The 23,518-nt window shown below is 32.9% G+C and overlaps 1 protein-coding gene across 6 annotated transcripts in view; it reads right to left on the reverse strand.

Moving 5' to 3' along the window:
- Positions 1 to 23,518, reverse strand: part of MGAT4C (MGAT4 family member C) — a 629,413-nt gene that overhangs the window by 269,619 nt on the left and 336,276 nt on the right. The window contains exon 3 of one of the 6 annotated variants that reach the window (XM_067008321.1): positions 10,086 to 10,124. The exons of 4 other annotated variants lie outside the window; for them this stretch is intronic. The gene's annotated coding sequence lies outside the window, so the exon portion shown is untranslated. Of the gene's footprint in view, positions 1 to 7,193; positions 7,211 to 10,085; positions 10,125 to 23,518 lie in introns of those variants that run through there. One more of the 6 variants, XM_067008316.1, reaches the window with a different exon arrangement.

Genomic DNA, 23,518 nt, shown 5'->3' on the forward strand with positions numbered 1-23,518 from the left:
AAGTATCCATTTTTAACTTTTTAAGCATTTTGCATCATAAAACTGTGTTTGTTTTGGTTTGTTTTTACTGAAGGAAGTAAGTCTTGGCAAAATAATTTTTATTACATATTTTCCTTTAAACATACTGAGCCAAAACAGTAAAAAAGGGAATCTCAGGATTAAAACTGGACTCACGGTTTGAAATATTAAGAACTGTGAATTTATAATGGCAAGCACAAAGACAAACTTCAAGTGCATTCCAGATATATACATGAAGATGCAAGATTTTCTCTTATAATCTGTCTACTTTCAAATACATCCCTATCAGCAACCTGATGAAACTTCAACATCTTATCTCCAGTCCTTCACTACCCTCTTTTCAACTCGAATAAAGCTTCATTCCATCATTTCTTAATGTTAAAGCTACTGAAGCTAAGCCATAGCTGAAGGAAGGCATTCTTCTTTGTCTTTTGAATGTTTTTTATGTGTCTGTGTGCTTACATTTGAGTTGAATGCTTGCTGTTTTGGTTATTCTTTTTTTTTTTTTTAATTGGAGTACAGTTGCTTTACAATGTGTATTAGTTTCTGCTGTACAATGAAGTGAATCAGCTATATGTATACATATATCCCCTCCCTCTTGGACCAAACCCCCACTCTCCCCCATATTACCCATCTAAGTCATCACAGAGCACCGAGCTCAGCTCCCTGCGCTATACAGCAGGTTCCCGCTAGCTATCTATTTTACACAAGGTAGTGTATGTATGTCAGTCCTAACCTCCCAATTCATCCCACCCTCCCTCCCCCCGCCCCCCATTTCCACACGTCCTCTTCTTTTTACACCAAACAAGGAATCCATGCAGTGATGACCTGAATTGGGAGAAGTTTGGCAGCTCTACCATTTCTTCATTCTGCTCCTTTGCTAAACTTTCCTGTTACTTGTTCTATGCTGAAAACAGAATTATCTGCCAGAATAAAATGAGGATTACAGATTCCCTAATTTATCCCCTATTCCTTCTTTTCCCCAAAGATAGCCTGAATTTCAAAGACAATCTCTTCATGAAAATCAAATAGATAGGGTAAAAAAGTCAAGGAAATAACCATTTAAGGATACAGGTTCTCTCACTAAACTTGAGAAGAAGTTGTACTGTTCAAAGAATAGAAGTGAATATAATTTGAAATGAAATTATATTTGTACTGTTACTTTTAAACTCATTTTAGAGTTTTATTTTAAACTTATTCTGATTCTCAAAAGAGAATGTTTTTAATTGATTAGGTAAGGTCCTGAAGAACTAAAAGACTACTTTTTTTTTTTTTTTTTTTTACTCCTTGAGAGTTTTGCTATTCTGAAGAAAAAAGCTTACCTGTGCCTGCCCCCACAACCCCAAAATGAACTGACTTCTGAAAAGTAGACTTAAAAATTTTTTGCCAAACATTTTTAAAATATAGAGTTAAATAAAATTAAATTCATTTTTCTCTACTATTTCTTGTTAGCACTTTAGAAATATCAGACAGGTTCCAATTGATTGTACCTTATATACATTGAATAGAGACTACACAGGTGTGTTTAAAAATCCCTAAAAACAAAGGACTTAATTTAGAAAAATGTCACCTCTTTTAAGTGTTAAATAGCCAGCAATAAAGCTGTCTCTTTCCTCAGTGTGTGTCTGTGTAAGGGTGATGGTGGGATGAGTTCTAAAGTACCAAACGTAAGATTTCCCCAGAGAAGGCTGCTGTCCCCTGGATTAGTTATGTGACATTTTTGGCTATCAAATAACAGCTTGCTTCTATTTAGTTTGTGACTATTGGGATAACTATTTACAGGTGCATACCTCTCTTTCAGCTTGTGTATGTCCTATAAAAATTCCTAAGGAGAATACAAATGAAATCATTGAAGAAATATTCCATTACTTATGCATCATAACCTCAGGCATTCATTTTTTCTTTTGAAAATTTTAACACAAAATATTTCAGACATACTAATATAATTCTCACACATACATTCAAGGTAATGTAATATACTCATTTTTAAAAAAACGTTAAGAACAGACCTTAAGTTTGTGACTAACCATAAGTTTCCTTTATCCCCCCCTGCTTTATTGAGGTATAACTGACAAAAAGGCAGCATATATTTAAGATTTCCAATGTGATGTTTTGATGTACATATGCATTGTTAAATGATTACCACAATCAAGCTAATTAACATATCCATAAACTCACATAGTTATTTTTTCTTTTTGTGATGAGAACATTTAAGATCTACTCTCTTAGCAAATTTTAGGCAAACAAAAACAGTATTTTTAACTGTGGTTACCACTTGGTACGTTAGATCTCCAGAACTTATTCATGCTGCTTAATGGAAAATTTGTACCTTTTGACTAATATCTCCCTATGATCCCCATTTCCTTGTAACCACCATTCTACTTTCTACTTGTATGAGTTTGATGTTTTAAGCTTCCACATATAAGTGAAATTATAGTATTTGTCTTTTTGTGCCTAGCTTATTTTACTTGTCAAAATGTCCTCCAGGTTTATATATGTTGCTGCAAATGACAGGATTTCCTACTTTTTAAAGGCTGAATAATATTTTATTGTATATTATGTCCCATTTCATTGCGTGTGTGCATGCACACATGCACACACATATCCTATTTTTCTTTATTCATTTGTTGATGGACACTTAGATTGTTTCCATGTACTGGATATTGTGAATCCTACTACAATCAACATGGAAGTATAGTTATCTTTTCAAGAGAATGGTTTTGTATCTTTGGGATATATACTCAGAAGTAGAATTTCTGAATCATATGCTAGCTCTATTTTTAATTTCTTAAGGAATTTTCATACTGTTTTTCATAATGACTATACCAATTTACATTCCCACCAACAGTGCACAAAGATTTCCTTTTTTCCTTACCTTGCCAACACTTATTATCTTTTGACTTTTTGATAATAGCCATCTTGTTGTCAAACCCAAGTTTGTGTGCCTGACGCACAGTGAGGACAAACAAACTGAAACATCAGAGTTTGGGGCACAGAAAGTTTTATTGCAGGACATCAAGCAAGGAATAAGGGTAGCTCATGCTCAAAAGACCCAAACTCCTTGATGGCTTCCAGAGAAGAGTTTTTAAAGGCAAAATTTACGGTGAGGTCTTGAGGGCTGCAGGGTGTGTGACTTTCTTCTGATTGGTTAGTGGTGAGGTATCATGGTGATATCTCCAGAATCTCAACCTTCTGGTCCCAACCAATCTGGGGTCTACTTGTGTGTGGTCACCATGTAGTCACCATCCCCCATCTCCACATTTTGTTTTCTCTTTGTTGACTGGGGAGTTATATATTCTCTATTACTTTAGTGATTAGTAAATGGCAATTTGCAAATTGTATTCAACTAAATCTAAAGTTACTTCGGTATCTCTCCCTGCTCTAGCACATTCCAAGAACCAAAGAACCAGAAGAACCACATCTTTCATATAGGTTGGTATTAAAGTGACACCATGCTTATAAATGTCCTACTATTAATCAGTATGGTTGTTTTGGTTGCTGCTTTTTTCTTATTTTGTGTTTACTAATTTATTTAGTAAAGTGTTTACTAATTTATTTGCTTACCATTGCTTTGTGTTCATCTTTGTCTTTCTGGGTTAATTATTTCCAAGTAAAGTACAAATTTACATGGCTTTTAAATGAAGATCTTGTTACATTTTTTATACCTTTTCTTGAAAATATCTTTATTTTGACTTCACTCTCTTCTTTTTTCCTCTTCTTCTCTTCAATACTTATTTCTGAGAATCAACTACCAATAAGGCACATGTTAGTTCCACAGCTTGCAGTGGATACAAGGGCACAAAAAATAGACAAATATATTCCCGTCTTCACTGAGCTTAGCTTTAGCTGGGAAGAACATTGTGTGCTCTTAACTCCCTTCCACTAGTCAGTAAACTACCGAAGGAAAGAGAACTTCTCTCCTCTCCACTGTCTTCTTGATACAGAATTCCAGGTTGATAGTCACTTTCCTTCAGACATTTGGAGATACTGGGTTTTAAGGATTCTATTTAATGAGAAGTCAGCTGTTGTTAAAATTCGAATACCTTTTAAAATAATATATAATTTCTCTTTAATTTTCTCTTATTTTACATGGTTTTCAGTTTTATTATAATTTGTTTAGATGTGGCTCTATTGTCTTTGTTTTCTGGTCAGGATAATATTTGATTCTTCAACCTGAGAATTTATGACTCTTATCTATCCTGGGGAACTCTGTAATTATAACGTTAAATATTGCTTCTCACAAATTATCTCTTTTTGGAAATTCCTTTACTTATATGTTGGCACTTCTATTTTCTGTATTTGCTAACCGTTTTTCCCCATATTTTTCTGTCCTCTATGCCAAATTTTTTAAATTCTCTAAAATCTGAATTACATTTAAATATTCTGTTCAGATGTGTCTAATCTGCTGTTTAACATATCAACTAAGGTTTTATTTTATTGACTATATATGTCTTTGCTGAAAGTTCTAGTTGATTGTTTTTCAGATGTGTTCCTTTCTCTCCAAACCAAATTGTTCTGTCATTATATGTGGGTTTTAGTTTTCCTTTTATTCCTTTAACCACTTTATGTTTCCTGATTTCATAGTCTCTTTCAAACTGGTCTATGATTTTAGAGGGTATAGTCCTTCTTCACTTATGCTTTAATCTCATTCTACCTTTTGATTTGGACATTTTTGTTGTGAATCTTTCATAGTGTTGTATAGTCACATGAACTTGGGGGATACAGGAGTGGTCCTCTTCAGATTCATTTTGCATTTGTTTTGCTCCTGAATTTCAGGGGTTTCACTAAATGAAGACCAGTTTGTCATCGTTGTTATTCATTTCATTGTTATTTTTGCTGTTGATCTGTTGGCTATGGTATATGTATGTAATTTATGTGTGTGTGTGTATATATATATGTGTGTGTGTGTATATATGAATATGTATATATATATATATATATATATGTAAATTAAAACTCTGTGCCCAGAAAATGTTCCGAACTTAGAAAGATCCCTGAGGAGAGTTAAACTTTCTTGCTTCTTTCCTTCCGTACACTTACATGATCCTCTCCATCACAAGCCCTTTTCTCCATTCTATTCTGGACTTTAAAAGCCCAACTCATTCAGGAAGTACATCTGACTATGGTATCATACCTGGCTACCAGCTTCAACTGTATCAGTTCAAAAGGTTACTGTACTAGCTACAAGTTCCTTCTCTGTTTATGACACCTGTGAATTTCCCTTTCATTTTTTCTTTTACACTCAACAATTTACTATTTAGTTTAAGGTAGTTTGTCCAATATTATCAAGTATTTGTGGCAACAGTGGGTGGTACAATACATATTGAATCAGAGAAACATGTTAACAGGACAAGAATGACATATGGTTCTAAGAACAAACACTTCCTTTCTCCTTTCTGCTATAATTAAAAGTTGGTGATTTCCATGTTCCTTTGGAATTCACCTTACATAACATAAAGTCACATATTACCCTTTCCCAGAACACTGACAAAGTATAAAATAGAGTGTTTTATGAATTTCTGTAGTCTCATCTTATGTAATGCATTTTTTCTTGCTGATTTGAAAAATAAATACAAATGCCTGCTGTTGAATTTAAAGAGCTACCTCTTTTTAAATTTTAATAGACTTTTCATCTTTTAGATTCTTTTATGGTATTTAATTCACTTTGTGAACATAGATTTAGTACTATTTTCTCTGATCTTGGCTGGACTAGATTGCTAATCAGTATCATTCTGGATCCTTAATAGCTTCTTCTTCCTCTTCTAATTTTTGTGTTCTAACTCAAATTTTTTTTAGTGCATTATTCTTTTGTATTTACTATTTCATTTTTAGAAAACAGGAGTAGCATAAATTACAGCTTTATTAAAAATCAGTTGAATCAGGGCATCAATAAGAAAGTTTCCCATTTATTCAAAAGTGATTATTGAGTGTCAACTTTGTAACATTTACTGAGCTAAAAGTGAGGTGCACTGTACAGTCAAAAGTGAGGGGGTAATGATATAGTGTATTAGATGTTAGAATAATGACACAAAACAAAAAGAACAAAAAGCAGGACACTTCTTTCAGACAGGTAGTAACAGGGAAGTCTTCCACCAGGGGGTGATAACTTGAAATCAGACTTGAAAGATAAATAGAAATTTTCAACTTGAGAAAGCAACATGTACAAAACATCAAGGAGTGAGTAATCATGATGGGTAAGAAAAATGCAAGCATATAGTATAATTAAACCATATGTTATATGTGAAAACTTGTCTGGTGATGAGTTTCACTGAGCTTCCAGATGTAAGCAGTTACCAGACCTTGAATGACTTTGTTTCTACTAAAGGAGTGGAATCTTCTTTAGAAAGTAATGGAAAAGAATAGATGGGTGCTAACAAAGGAAGCAACTTGACTAGATATACAGGCAGCGTAGAGTACTGAGGGCAAACCATCTATGATTCTCATCACTCAGTAAAGAAGCTCTACTGCTCCTCAGTATTTGTTTTGCTGCTTGGTTTTGTTTCGTTTTGTTTTTTCTGTTTAATCTCCACAAGTTCTCTGAGTCAATATGCATGCATAATTCCCCAGGTACATTTATTTCAGTAGTATTGACTATATCCTATGACTATATCCTAGCACTAAATGCATTGTGCTAAGTCCTAGAAATACTAAGATAAATAAGACAGGTTTCCTGTTTTCTCAAACTTTACTACTTTATTCCGGGAGGGCAGTCCCTTCAATAGCATGTCAAACTGCCTTCACAAAATTATGCAAAGTTGTGTGAGTGAGAGAGAAAGAAACACACACACACACACACACACACACACACACACACACACACACACACACACTATGATCTTAGAGCAGCTGTCTTAGGAAACATTTCCTGTAGGAAATAAAATTTACACTGAGACTTGCAAGATTAATAAAATTTCTAAAGGTGCTTACACGCCTTGGGCTAGTATTAGTTACTGCTCCAGTTAAAGAGGAATAAATGTTCCAGAAGTCTGCTTCCTTTCCTTCCTGCCCTTTACCTCCACATCCTAAATCTTTGTAGTCACTAAGACTCCCTGTCCACTCATGTCATTATGAAGGGGGAGAGCTTTAACTCAGACGTTTCTCTCACATTCTGCTTTTCATTTCCTTCCCACTCTCTCTGGTCCCTCACCATCTCTCACTTAAACTTTGGTAATTACCTCACTCCAGGACAGTCAATCTTCCATACTGCTGCTGGAGGGAGGTTTCTGAAAGATAAATTTGCTCTTATGATTCCCTTGGTAAAAAAAAAAAAAATATAACAACAACAGAAGCATTTGATAGTCTTCTGTTGCCTTTAGGGAGAAGTCCAAAACTCTGAGCAGGTCACAGAACATTTCTCATTTGGTGATGCTGACACCTAATCAGCGTTCCTGCTGCATTTTCCCTTGTTTTTAAATCCTTTAAGTTTGTTTTTATAATGTGTTGTTCATGAAGCCTTCCTCTCTATTCTGAAGGTAGAATTAGACAGGACTCTGAATTATAGCACTTTTCTCTTTGTATGAAATTACTTACACATCGTTTTCCTCTACTTGACTGTGAATAATTAAAGGTGAGGAATGTATTTTATTCATCTTTACATCCTCGGTACTTGGCACAGTTCCTGGCCTACTTTTTGTCATGTTGAAAGTATGCAATACAGTTTAAAGTGAATTAAATAAAAATAAATTAACCCAGAGTTGAGAACAAGACCTAGAACTTAATATAATAAATCATGAAAGAAACATTCTTTTGGAAAGCAGAGATGTTAAGAATGTTTCTGTAGAATACCTCTGCACTTAAGTATTCAACGTTTGCCTTTGGGCTTTTCAAAGATACATAAGATTTTGTTTCAAGTCCATTAAATGATTTTTAGAAACAAATTTACCAAAATATAATGAGTAGAATAAAATTTTATGTACAGTAACCATATTGTTAGACTTTTACAAAGTGTCAGTTCAATTCAGAGTACTGAATGTTTGCATAGCTAACCTCTTCTTTTTTTGAATTCAGAATATATCAGTTCATGTGTTTTATTATTTTTAATATGACATCAAGGCACTCCAGGGTACATTTTATTATTCCATTTATTCATGCCTAGGGTATATTATGAGCTACAAACCTAAAGGCTAAGTGCTTTAACCACCCAAATCATGTATTAGTGGATCAATAAAACACACCCTGGAGTATCTTAATCCTATAATATGTCTCCTACTTCTTATTAAAGGGAAAAAAAGCAATTAATATCTAACAAAACTAATACTTTAAAATCACATATTCTACTCTTACCTATTATACATAGGGTATAAACAAAAAACAATGGCAGTTTCTTGTTAGTATATTATTGGAGAAATGATGAATTATGCAGTCCATCTACTGAAAGAATAGCACATATTTCTGCTCTAAAAGTTTCTATGATACACAGCCCAAGTCTACATGAAGTATTTTATATTTGTAAATGGTAATTCCTTACGTAGTGGCAATCCAAAACAAAGGAGCTAGACAATGGAGTGTTGCATTTAATCAATTATGTCTGATAAACTGTGACTTGCCATTTATTTCAGATGATTTTACATTCAATTACAATAGCTTGCATTAACTGCAATTTCTTATTATAGCTTTTCCTCTGCCTTGTGTTTAGTACCAAATTTTTCTCCTGTTACTAGAGTTATCACACCCAACACATCAATTTGCATGTTGTAGATTCTCAACAAACATGCAGTTTAAGTGATGGAATAGTTATATTACTAAACAAACTAATACTACATTTTGGAAGTTATTGAATTATAAATGAAATTAAATACACATATATGTGATATGAATAACCAATTATCATAATAAAATTACCATAAAAGGCAAGGGAAGGCAATGATTATTTATATAACTTCTGGTTGTCAACAGTATTTTCATATGTTAGCTAATTTAACATTCACAGTAAAACTAAACACTATGCATTATTATACCTTTATAAATGATGAGAAGCCTGAGGCCAAGAGATATTAAGAACATTGTTCATGTTAGTAACTAACAGTACTAAGATAGAAGAGGAAGCAGATCTGGAATTTGTGTGATTACAACACCATTTTTATTTACAGTATAACATTTCTAAGCTAAATGTGTTCAACTCTTTAAGCTTTGTTTAACAAATTTGACTCAGCTTTAAGGATTCAAACATCAGTCTGGGACTGATCCTATTGTGAGTATTTATCATAATTGTACAGTGCTGGAGACCATGAAAATGTAACAGACCAGACTAAATCTATACCATTCTGATTATATATACTTCATGTTGAATTTTTATTTTATTTCTTCCCCATATATAGATCAAAGAACAAATGTATAATGATTCTGTGCATTTTCAGACTAAATATTGATTATAGGTGGAAATACCATCACAAAAGAAAATAGTATTTTTGGAAGTGATAAGAGTTCTCTATTGTGCGTGGAGTTAATGAACTATAGTAGAGCAGATTTGAATAGATGAGAAAAATCATAGTGAGGGAGTCAATAAATAAACTCCTTTTACGGATAATAACTATTCAACAACATCAAAGCTATTAAAGTTACTTATTCTGCTTCCCTTCTGCCCCACTTCCACTCACCTTCTTTTAAAAATCTTGTTATTAATTTATTCAGTGAAGTCTTCTATTGACAACTACTTGTTTATATAGTTGTAAATTTTATTCATGCATTCAACAAATTCAGTTTGAGTTTTTAGTAGGTTTCATTGTGTTAGGTTGTGATGACATAAAAATAAAAAACTCTTATCACCCTACCATTGAGGAACTATGTCAAGATTATTCTGCTTTTTGTGGAAAAGGTAGAAAAGATATGGCAAAGAATACATATGAAAAAAATGAGAGCTGCATTAGGATCTAGTGCAGGTTTCAGTGATTTAAAGTAAGAATAAATAGTGTGTTGAAGCCGGATTACAGAGTGCTTAAATTTCATGCAAACGATTTGAATTTAACTCACAGATGAAGGAACTTGATCTCTGGAAGAGTGAGCTGAAAATAATGATGTGGTAAGGATAATTTTGTAACCACACATAATATAAAATATCTAGCACTCACGTGATTTTATTGTATATCTAATAGGTGCCAGCCACAGCACTGTAAAGAGAACAGAGATTCCACAGTCACTTAAAGGGGATTATATTCTCTGATGAGTTTAAATAATAACAGCAACAACAGCAGTTGCCATTTATTATATACTTACTATTAGCAAGAAGATATTTGGTTGGCTTTATATGTATTACATTCTTTACAGATATCTTACTATTTATTCCATTTTTTATATATGAGGAAATTAACCCCAGTTAAGCAAGTTACCAAGCTGAGAATAGAAATGAGGCATTTCTGGCTCTACAGCTCATTTTTCACCATGCACATGCCCTTCAAAAAGAAAACGGAGCACACATTCAGATTTTGTAGAGAAGTTTTCTTTTCATGGTACACTAGTGAAGGCTAATTACTCAAAACAGTAGAAACTATAATTATTAAGGATATTAAAAATAAAACTAGTTTAGTATTATAGGCATGAATTAATAAAGCCTCCACTGCAGATGTGATAACATTTTTAAAATTAAGACTATTGTTTTAAGGCATTTTTAGATTCATAGCAAAACTGAAGGGAAGGTACAGAGATTTCCCATATGCCTCCTGACCCCCCACATTTATAGCCTCCCCTATTATCAACATCCCTGACCAGAGTGGTATGTTTGCTACAATTGATGAATTTACACTGACACAGTTCATCACCAAGTCCACAGTTTATTAGGATTCACTCTTCGTGTTGATAGATATGTTGTAGATACATATTTATCATTATGGTATCATGCAGAGTATTTTCACTGCCCCCCAAATCCTCTGTACTTCACCTATTCATTCCACACCATCCCAATTCCTGAGGACCACTGATCTTTTACTGTCTCTATAATTTTGCCTTTTGCACAATGTCATATGGTTGGAATCATACAGTATATAATCCTTTCAGATTACCTTCTTTCACTTAGTAATATGCATTTAAGATTCCTCTATATCTTTTCATGGCTTGATAGCTCATTTCTTTTTTAGTGCTGAGTAATCTATTGTCTGGATGTAACACAGTTTATCATTCATCTACTGAAGGACATTTTGGTTGCTTCCAAGTTTTTGGCAATTGTGCATAAAGCTGCTATAAATAACCATGTACATGCTTTTGTGTGAACATACATTTTCAGCTCATTTGAGTAAATACCAATGAGTATTTACTGGGTATTTGCCAGATTGCATGGCAAAAGTATGTGTAGTTTGTAAGAAACCACCAGACAGTCTTCCAAAGTGACTACCATTTTACATCCCCATCAGCAATGAATGAACGTTCCTATTGCTCCACATCCTTGATAGCATTTGGTGTTGTCAGTGTTCTAGATTTTGGCCATTCCAATAATTGTGTACAATTATACCTCAGGGATATTGTAGGTTCTATTGCAGACCACCACAATAAGGCAAATATTACAATGAAGTGAGTGATATGAATTTTTTGGTTTCCCAGTGCATAAAAAAGTTATGTTTGTACTATAATGTAGCCTATTAAGTGTGCAACAGAATTATGTATAAGAAACAATGTACATAATTTAATTTAAAAATACTTTATTTTGGTACATGACTCTTTCTGAATTATGGTTTTCTCAGGGTATATGCCCAGTAGTGGGATTGCTGGGTCATATGGTAATTATATTTTTAGTTTTTTAAGGAACCTCCACACTGTTCCCCATAGTGGCGGTATCAATTTACATTCCCACCAACAGTGCAAGAGGGTTCCCTTTCCTTGCACACCCTCTCCAGCATTTGCTGTTTGTAGATTTTTTGATGATGGCCATTCTTACCGTCCACCCATTTACTTTTACTCTATATTTGTCTTTATATTTCAAGTGGGTTTCTTATTGACAAATATGGTTGGGTCTTATTTTTGATTCATTCTGACAATCTTGGTCTTTTAATTGGTGCATTTAGACCATTGGCTGAAGTGATTATTGATATAGTTGGATTAATATCTACCATATTCTTTATCATTTTCTGGTTTTGCCCTTGTCTTTGTTCCTATTATTGTCTCCCACTCTTTTTCTGCCTTTTGTGATTCTAGCTGAGCATTTTATATGATTCTATTCCTTTCTTAGCAAATTGGCTATATGTCTCTTTTTTACTTTTTTTTTTAAGTGGTTGCCTTAGAATTTGCAATATACATTTATAGCTAATCCAAGTTCACTTTCAAATAACCACTTCTAAACTATACCATTCATGGGTAGAGTGAGTATCTTATAATAAAAAACTAATCCTAATTTATCAGTCTCACCCCTTGTATAATTGCTGTCATTCTTTTCACTTATATATAAGCATTCATAAATAAACACACACAAAAGATATATACATAAGATATTTGCATAAGCATAGATATTCAAAGACATTGTTGGTGTTATGTGTAGTAACATTTTGAACATAGACCTTCAGAAGGATGCACTGGAACTTGTAAACAAATATCTCTAGGACACGATAACTAAGGGGACAACAACTGTATTTTTCAGTGCTAGGAATTATAATCCACTTATCTTGACAATATAGTTTCCTATGTTTAGAATTCTCTACTGCCAGAATATCTCCCTTACAGCTAAAATAAATTCTTTTAAGTGTTGTTTTTGTCATTCAATTATGCTTTCTCATGAGTAGTATAAGGAGGAGAGTGCTGTCTTATTTCATAGAATAAACTAATATTTCTAAGCCCCCTTTTCAAGTGTCTTGCATATGGAGACACAGAAATAGGAAATACAAAAGACTAGTGCATTCGGTGTGTTGCATTCACTATTACAGTTAATAATAGAGACAGAATGGGGAAATTTCATGGAGATTCTATGCAAAACTGCTGTTTTGTCATTTACTGAGCTTCAGGGAAACTCCTTTTATACCACCTCAAAAATATAAAAACATGACAGAAAAACAAGATTTGAGTAGGTGTGGTGCCTACTGGTATTAGGTTGACTATAATTGGTCTTAATAGTCCAAGTTGGTTTCTCTTTTTTCATTATAGTTATCCTGGTAAATCTATTTCCTAAAGTTTTAGAATTTTCAGAGATGGAAGAGAAATTTGCACAAACATAAGTTAACATTTGACAGATTTCTGTTGAACTATCATTTTGGCACTCTACAGAATCAGAATATTTGTATAACTTTATAAAGTTATTTATATTTCTATTTTCAAATTTTATTTTTAAAAAAATTTCTGGAATATGTTCTACTGATAGAAAAATAAATATACTTCTAGCAGTGTTACTTTAAAAAAAAGACAAAATGTATGATGTTTTGAAGTGAGAGATATAAATGCAGATCAATGGAAAATATGAAAGTGAATGAACACCCTCATTTATTATAAAGTTTTCATTAAATGACTGCAAATAAATTTAAACTTAAAGGAAATTGTTCTGAGATGACTATGAAATTAATTTGAAAAGTAAAATTATATCTCCATATTATATTATTCCTCTACCCCTAAATTTGCATATGATAATTTAAAAAATAAATCAGAATAGTATTTCATATTAATGTAATTTTTGAGTTAGAAAAAAGACATTTCTGTATACTGCCATATTTCCCTGTGACTAGAACAATTTGCAAAATATACTAGGATCTAAATAAATATTTGTAGAATGACTAAATGGGAGAGGCCATACTACACGTAGTAAATAGAAACAAAAATGGGTCATAAGAAAAATGGGGGAAATAACCACAAATATAGAACTATAAGATAGCTTATGAGCCTTTACGAAACTCTTTACTAACCCAACAGGAAAAGGATAAATAGGGCATGAATAGTTAATGTGATTATCGATCTGCGGCCCACACACACATGTATTTCAGATGCGAGAGATACCAACCCCATCAAATATGAAAGGATGATCTATTGAGAGTGATTCAAAAGTTGCAAATTAGCACACATGTCCAAGATCACTTCCACTGTCAGATTGACAATGGTATTTTACAATGTTGACAAAATTTCTGGGAAATACTCTTTTTTTATTATTTATATTTTATCTTCTGGATATAAATTAACAATTTGAACCAATGTCTTAAACTTGTATGTACCATTTGACTCATTAATTCTATTTCTAAGTGAACATCCTGAGAGGCTAATTAAGAATTTGAGCAAAGCTTTTCTACAAGAATATTCACTGCTGCACTGTTAAAACTGCAGAAAACCTGGAAAAACTTTATAACCCTACAATGCAGAGGTTAGTTAAATTAGAGAAGTAACATTTTTTTGGCACATTTGCCCAAAAAGAGTTGCATGAATATTTACATTCAGCATGGATTAGCTATAGCATCGATCTTTAATGAGAAAGCAAATTACATACATCTTCCATATGATCTCATTATACCTATACATAATTGTGTGTGTGTGTATATATATATATATATATATATATATATATAAAATCGTGTATATAGATAGATAGATAATTGTGTGTATCTATCTACGTAGAGAGAAACTGGAGGGAGGGATATAACCTTAAGGTACTGACATTGGTAGAATTCATATATTTCCCTCTACTATTTAGCCTTTACTTTCAGAGTTTTCTACAATGAATATGTAATGTTTTTGTTAAAAGAAACAATAAACATAATTTACTGTTTTTAGATATCTATATTCTTACCAGATTTATCCTCCCATCATTTTAAGATAAACGGTAGTAAATAATATCAGCAGGTATCTTGTGACTCAAAAGCAAGATTGCTTAGAATGGTACATGGCACCTAGTTAGCATTAAAGATTCACTGAATGAAGGAAGGAAAAAATTGTTTGCTTTAAACATTCTAGGGGTAACCTATATAATCTATATGAAATAATGGGCTTCCTTTTGTTTATAGGTAAAATTAATTAAAATTATACTTTCAACCACCATGATTTAAAGCTTGCTCATTCCTACTACAATTTTCAATGATCTTATCTCTGTCATTGTATCTTTTTCCCATTCTGGCATTCTCTAATACAGAACTTCATTTTCCCTGATATAGCAAAGGAGTTCTTATTAAATGTACTCCTTTAACATCCCAAGGCAAATTTATAAACAAATGACTGATTCATTGCATGTAAAAATGTGTGAGGGCTCAAAGTCGGAATTTTGTAGGAGGGAATAGTGCAGTCAGGTATTATTCTAATCTTTTACTCAGTGACTTCTAAATGTGTTGGTTTCCTAGGTATTGTTGAATGGGTCAAAGACTAGAAGTGAATAGACCTAGTACAACTATTTCTTACATGATTCATTTTTCTTCCTTTTTTGTGATAACACTGACTAATGTGCTATAACACCAGAATATGTTTGCTTGTTCTGTTTAATAATTCTTGATCTACATCATTCCTGTAAAGTAGAAAATGCTAAGAAATAGAGCCACTGCAGAAGGTTACACTGATATTGGATACATTGAAAGAAATGGAAGAAATTCACTAATTTTCTGAAATGCTGTTTTATCTAACTTCTCTTTCTCTTAGTTAAAAAGACTTACTGTTTTAACAGTTTTAACAGAAAGAACTGTTCTGCTTTGTGGAATTACTGCCTAAGCAATAATTCTATGTCCTTTGGAATACTGTATATAGAATTTCAGAGATGAAAATTGTTATGAATGCTAAAATAAGGTAATGGTTATGATGATTTTATTCAGCAGAAGATAAGTTCCATGAGGGCAATGATTTTTGTCTTAATCAAGGCTGTCTCTTCAGCACCTAAAATAGTAAATGGATGAAAAATTTTGATGAGACTAAATCTAACACTATATCAACACTAAGTGCTAAGCCATGTATATGTATTATTTCATTTAATCCTCATGAGAACAAAATAAGGTCTGCCCTATCATTATTATTCTAGGATGAAGCTTAAAGGAGATCAAACATCTTGCCCAGATTTACAAGCTAGTATGTGAAGGGGCAAGCAATCAAATATAAGAGAATAAGATTTACTTACAGGGAAGTGTAACAAATATTTACAGATTCTCATTTTCCTTCTATATCAGCATAATCAAGATGTCAGCCACATTAATTAGATTAGCATAGAACTGGCTTCCTGTTTAATGACCAGCACTCTGGGTAGGACAGAATCTCAGCCTCCGTGTACATTTATAGCTGCTATGTCCTTTTCCTATGGCCTCTTCCTTGCTGCTTCTCACAACCTGCACCCCTGCCAGTATAGATACCTGTTAATGGCTCTACTCAGTAATCTGCTCTCTTTTAGATGGTTGATTCGTACTGTCAATTTTTAACAGTTTTTTATCCACTTAATTTCTCTTAACTGCCTGTTCTTTTTCCCAGGTACCCCCACACTAGTCTTTCCCCATGTCTAGTAAGAAAAATATTTTGAAAATTGTATGTTACCATTTAAAATACAACTAGAGAAAATGTTTTAATGTTTTCTGTGAAGTTTCCTACAGTATCCCACAGCATGGCACAACATGTCTTACACAGTAGGTGCTGAAGCAATGGATCTGGCAGAGAGTTACATAATTTTTAACTGGCAATTGGCATGATGATCTAAACAATTAAAATAAGAATGAAATGAAATAAATAATAATAAAGTAATATATATGTTTCAGTTCTCTTGGGCCTTTTTCATACTGAAATGTTTTTCTTGAGAGTAAATTCTATTCCTTCCACCTCTTAAATTATAACTTTCAAATCCATCTCTATACTCCTTATCTGTCCTTTATTGTGAGCCCTGGTCTTGGCATGTCACGTTCATGTCACAATTAGTACAACAGACTCCTAACTAGTTGCTTATCTCAACTCCTCCCCTCCAATTGGATCAGAGTGATTTTATAAAAAGAGAATATTCGTCTGAAGCTCTCTTCCTTAAAGTCTTGCATGGATGCCTCATCATGTAAGTTAAAATTGAATGGCTCATGCATGGCATGTATGAGTCTTCGTGATCAGAGCCATCACATATTGCCTGTCTCACATCCTGCTGCTCACCACTAGGCCCAGTACACTCCAGCCGCAGGACATTACTTGAAATGTACCATGAACTTTGTGGGGTTGGACCTGTTCATCTGCTGCCCCTCCTGCCTGTATGCCATGTCCTCCCTACTCATACCTGTCTTGGCCAGCTCCTTTCGTTCACTTGGCTAGTTCTTCCACATGGCTGAAAATTAAATCGAGATGGCACCTCCTCACAGTATCTTTTTCTATCTTCCACTATGGCCTAAGTGTGCATCCTATGTGCTCTCTCTCAACTGTGTACTAACAATATCATCACTCTTATCCATCAATACTTATTTTGGAGAATCAGCTATGTACAAAGTATTGTGCTAGTTCCAGGGAATGCAAGGGATACGGTGGAAAACAAAACAGATGGCTGCATGGCCTGTCCTCACAGAACGGAGTGTAGCTAGGAAGAATATTGCATTTGCCTATTTCCTTCCAGTATGCAGTACACTCCCGAAGATACGGGACCTGCCTTTGATCCCAATGTTTCTAGTCACTGCCAGCTAGAGATAGTGCTCACTGATGAATGAGCTTCCTGGTCCTGTGTGGAGAAGTCTCCGTCTGTTCATTCTCAGGACTTCACCATCACAGTGAAACATTTTATTTTGAAGGATTACCTCAGGTGCACATAGTGAAACAGAATTGTATACGTAGCTTATTTGTCTCCTTTGCAATTACATTGTTTTTGCTTATTTCAAAGTTTGTTCCATGTGGTGACTAAGGGCAAAAAATTATAAGAAATTGCTTAAACTCAAACAACTTAATATTTTGGACTACTATTCTCAAAGGAAAAAATCACTACGGAATACAGTTGATAATTATTAAAAGATCTCGGTGGACCTCAGCAAAATATTACTAAAAATTGGATTACATCATTGTATATGCAAAGTGTTGATAGGAATTGTCTCTTCTTCTACTGAACTTTTAAATACATAGTACAAATATATTCATAAAATGCTCAATTTAGCTATTGCGTTTGCATAGCTGACTAATTAAACGTATCGCTTCACATAATATTCATCTCAGAAGTCTAAACTACTAAATGATTAAAATTTTAAACGAGTTGCATGGATATAATTTGTCATATTTTTTCCTCATTTTATATAAATTGGCTTAAATATTGGTACAATTTTATGAATATTACATATCTAATGTCAATATTTCAGGCACTATAGTGAGCTTCTCTCCCTTCTAACAGACTCCAAAAACAAAATATAAATAGTTGCCTGAATTAATTCTTTCATGTCTTGGTGAATTTCCAAATGATTATGAGTCCATAGCAATAAAAAAGTTACTGCCTACTTACTTGCTAGTCCTAGTCACCCCAGAGTTAATGATTGTGCATCTTTAGAATTCAAGATTCACATAAGTTAATATTCAGGGCATCCTCCTTTTTCTTACTACTATTGCAATCCATGCATGAGTGTGTACATATATATTACTATATATATGAGTGTATATATATATATATATATGTACACACTCATATATGGATTGCAATATTAGTTAGAAATATATATTTCACATATGTGTAATATCTATATCATTATTATCAATTTAGAATGAAATATATAATATTTATAAACACATCATATTGACTTTTTTAGTTCAAGGAATTGTGAAAATATTTATGTTTAGGTTATGTATTTATATATTATGCATTTATAATTATTTATATTTATAAATAAATCCATGAGCTACATACAGAGAGGCAATTGAGGGAGGAAGCATAGTAAAAATCTATTTAACAAACGTTCAATGACATTATTTATAAACGTTGTCATTTGGTTATTTTATATAAAATGTGCAATAAAATGGGAAAATACTAAGTTAATGGATTCAATAACAAGCCCATTATTACTGGAGCTGTAGTGTGACTTCTGCAGCCCAAAAGATTTTAGCTGAGCAAGAGAAGGGGAAAGAAGTAGATCATCCATTACATTGAGCAGTTAATGATATTTATTGCATTATTTATCAAATACTGTGGATGTTATTTGTAGCTGCAAGCTTGACCTTAGTTAATCAAGTTTAATGAATGTGTATATTGTAAATGCACTATAACAAAATGCCCTATTGTTTTATGAAGTAGGAACATGAACTAGCATCATGAAATTCAGTAAGAGTGTAGTTTCAAGATATTAATGTTAAGGAACTTAGGTGCAAGACAGAATAGATGCTTATAATTCAGACATGGTTGCTGAAATTTCCTTCTCCTTCAGTAATATAAACATTCAAGACATCTATCTTAAATGATTTTTGCAAAGCATTTTTATAAATGTAGCAGGAAGACTAATAATAATATATCATTAAAATATTAGAGTTCTTATTCTATCATAAAAATGTGAAAAAAATCAGAAGCTTTCACCATGTTATTTATGAGTTTGTATTTAATTAGATTTGACTATATACTTTGGAGAGAAAACATAACTGTGATAAAGAAACCAATACCTACTGCATAATTTTTAATTTTATCATCCTTCTAGGAAAGGAAATGTACTATGATTTCCAACAGGAGAACAATTACTTCATTTTGCATATATTTTTTAAAGATTTGGAATGAGAAGTTAGCTCATTAGGATTCTTTCTTTTCATATGAAAAGCAGTATTGGTGGCAATGAAGCAGTATTTTAAAGCATGAATATAATTTTTTAAAGCAGTTCCTAGACATCAAATCATGAAACTAACTTTACACACGTGCCTCCTAGATTTATCAGAGAAGGAGATAATAAATAAGAACTGCCTCCCAGTTAAGAGATCTTTCCATTGAAACACACTATCATTGAAACTTGATGACTAATAAACTCTTTGGCTTCATTTCTAAACATAAGATTTATTTTTTCCCTCCAGTATGTGGAAAGAACATGAAACTTATAAGGTGAATCTCACTGGAGCTATTGAATCTAAATATAAAATTATTATGTTTCACAACTTGTTATGTCTAATGCTGAGGGTTTTTTCTCCCAAAATATGGTTGTCAAAATTCTATATTATTTCCAAATGAATGTTGCATGTGATTAATTGAATTATTATTTAGTAAATATTCACTTTTTCTCTTTTCTCTCTTAAGGTACAGTATACTTCCTCATAACAATGATGTTGGGTGTGGTCATGGTGACTTGCTTTGGCCACATGAAAGAACACAAGAACATAGAAGTCTTCAATGTGCTTGTGCAATTTGATTTGGCTTATGTCCTCCTGGGATCCTCTGTGAGAGAGCATTCACTCCATTAACAGTTGAACATTCATCCAGGCTCCAGACTTGTGAAGCAGACTCAATGAAACAGACTTGGATACAGCTGAGATCCTGGAACCATGCTCAGATGAACCACAGAATGATGTAGAGTCACTGAACTGATTCCAGCAGAATCCAGCAGAGCCACAGTTGACTCATAGATTTGTGAGTTTCATTGTAAGCCAGAATTGTTTTGTTTTGTTTTTTGTTTTTTTAAATACAGCATTATTGTTGCATAGTTTAGAAATACACATATGACTTTTTGGAGTATTATTGTTAAGAAACTTTTACATTTTCTTAAGTACTATAGTTAAGAAACAGATTTATTTTTAAGTTAATTAAATTCATATGTTTAAGGTCTAATATTTTATATTTTATTGTTGGGTAGTGTGCTAGTAATTATAGTCTAATTTAGGCAAATATTTATGGGAAATAAATAACAATAGCAGAAATGCTTTATATTGTGATGTATAAAATCCATTTAACATTTCTAAATAAGATAACATATGTGTATTTTATCAATTCAGTCTGCAAAGAAAAATACATCTGAGGACACACTTAAGATCGCATCAATACAAAAATAGCAAATGTTCTGGAATGCCAGTTTCAACATAAACTTTGAATCACCGCCCAATATATACGTCCAAAACAAATTTGGGACCAATATACACAACATTTTCCTTATATGTATTTCTTAACTGATAAACAGGTAAATGAAACCAGTTCTGCACCTTAAGAGTTTTAGTTATAAGTAACAAAAATTAGTTATAGAACAAGAGATTAGAACTTCATATAAGGAAATCAAGCTCAGAAAGACTGACATCAAACACAAAGATGTAGAACTTTCACGTGGTAAAACAAAGAGGTGACCCCAGTTCTTCTGATTCCATGACAGCTATACTATCCATGCACTAACCACATGGAATTTTTTTTTTTTTATAAATAAGCATATCTATTTTCCAGGAATAATTTAGAAGTTACAGAATGTGGGGTTGTTAAATCACTTAATAATTTTTTCTTCTTTCTCATTTTATGAGACAGGATATTCAAAATTTGTTTTCTCTGTAAAATGTCTTATAATTGGGTAACTGTCAGCAAAGACAATCTTGAGTTTTCAGGAGCTTTATTTAAGAGCCTTTTTGGATGACATGAAAGACAGCTGAAGAGGGTGAAATAACTACAGTCTGAAAATATTTCAATCCAAAGAAAGAAATTTCTACATATGAGAAACCACTAGTAAACTTTTACTTGCAGAGTAAAAATTTGCTGCTTATCTTATTGGTACTGAGCATGAAACTCGGGATAATAATAATGCCAAGCTTTTCTTGCTGCTTTAACAGTAAGTGTCTAATCAGAATGTGAACAATAAAATATTCTTCTCTCTAATCTCTTTAGAGAGAAGAAATGTCATTGATTTCTGTATGAAAGAAAGTTGTGTGCGTAGCTGATAAGGTCTAGTAGCAATATTCACTGAGCAAGTTGGTAGATGAGTTTATTCAGTCAAAAAGTTGGTATTTATAAAGCAGCTGTGGAACAAAGCTTATTTGGGTTCTACTCTAAGTTCTGCTACATGTTAGTGTATAACGAATAAGTGATCTATCCTCTTTATATCCTGGTTTTCTTACCAATAAATTGAGGATAATAATACCCTGTCTTATAGGATTGTGGTGATTATTAAATAAGATGTATCTAAAAGGTAAGCACAGGGTTTGGTACTGGAGATACCAAGACAAAAGTTATGGTCTTATAGAGGAAGAGCAAGTAATTAGGTAATTTCAGTAAGTGGTAAGTACCCTAACAGCCTAAGGAGCACAGAGTGCAACAAAAACCACAAAGGAGAATATTTAATAAAGGCAAGGTATTGAGGGAAGGCTTTTAGAGCAAATGACACTTTACCTGAGTCTTAAAGAATGTATAGGAGCTAGACATGCAAAACAGTTGATGTTGGGAAGTCAAATGGCTCACAGTCTTTGGCATATGCCAAAGTATTCAGTAAATGTTTGATTGATAAATATATTATAAATATAAATATAATAAATATGTGAGTGAATGAACATTTTACCTGTTGACAAAATTTCTTTTTCCTATGATAATTGTTGGAAGAAAATTATCATTGCTGGGAAAACAACCTGTATAGTATAAATAATCCTATTACTAAAAATCTAAATAAATTTGATACATAGATGATTTAAGTTTTTAAAGTTTCACTGCTATTGTGAAGTACTTCAATCCACAATCAACTGAGAAAAAATATTAGCTTATTTAAAGTATTCAGGCATATACACAAACGTGAGTTTAACAAAATTTAGAAGGTCAAATTTCCCAGGAAAGCATTATTATCTTTCCAGCTTTCTGTAAATTTAAACAAAAAACATTTATTTAACCTTGTTTTTCTTATAATTACAATCACATGGTAAGTATTTTCTAAATTTGTTTGGTACAAAGGGATAAATAAATGTTCTTATTTACTCTTCAGAGATTGCTTTGCCAAGTGTCCCTTTGTGGAAAACTACAGAATCTCATAGAAAAACTCTAAATTATTATATGCATCACCTCTCAATTACAATATATCTAACACCTGAGGTTCTTTAGGATTGGAAGCAATGCAAGAGATCATGTAGTCTAAAACCATCATTTCAGAGATGAGAAAATTAAAGTTTGGAGAGATGAAACAATAAACCACAATTAGCAAGTGGAAGTTGGGACTAACATATTTTCTTCTGTGTTATCTGTTAAAGGGGAAATATATGAGTCAATATGACATAATCAAATCATTAATTTATTTCCTTCCAGGGTATGGCAGATACTGTTGGTTACCTACCCAAGAACAATCTTCCCTTTCCCATGATAAACAATAAATGAGTTTATTCTCTTGGTAACAAGACAATAAATTCATTTATTCTCTGGATGTTCTAATTATTGGTTCTCAACAGATGGCAGTAATGTTCTTCCAGGAAGTATGAAGAATGATGCTGGCTGTCATGATTAGGTACAAGCATTTAGTGCTTAGGGATCCTGGGATCTTACACTATAAAGAATTGCCTCATGCAAAAATGCCTGTGTTGCCAACTGAAACAATGGCTAAACTAATCATGGTGATCTTGTCCCACTGTGCCAGGAATGAGCATAGGGATGGGCATGTTACCCAGTTGAGGCCAAATGAAACATAAAATGAAGTCCGTTGTAGATTTTAGTGATTTTCCTCCCTGGAATAAAGAAAGAGGTAGTCCTGTGAAGAGAACTCATCTTTGCTCTCAGACTCTTCCTCAC

Source organism: Kogia breviceps, chromosome 12 (assembly GCF_026419965.1).
Source record: "Kogia breviceps isolate mKogBre1 chromosome 12, mKogBre1 haplotype 1, whole genome shotgun sequence".
Classification (NCBI taxonomy): Eukaryota; Metazoa; Chordata; class Mammalia; order Artiodactyla; family Physeteridae; genus Kogia; species Kogia breviceps.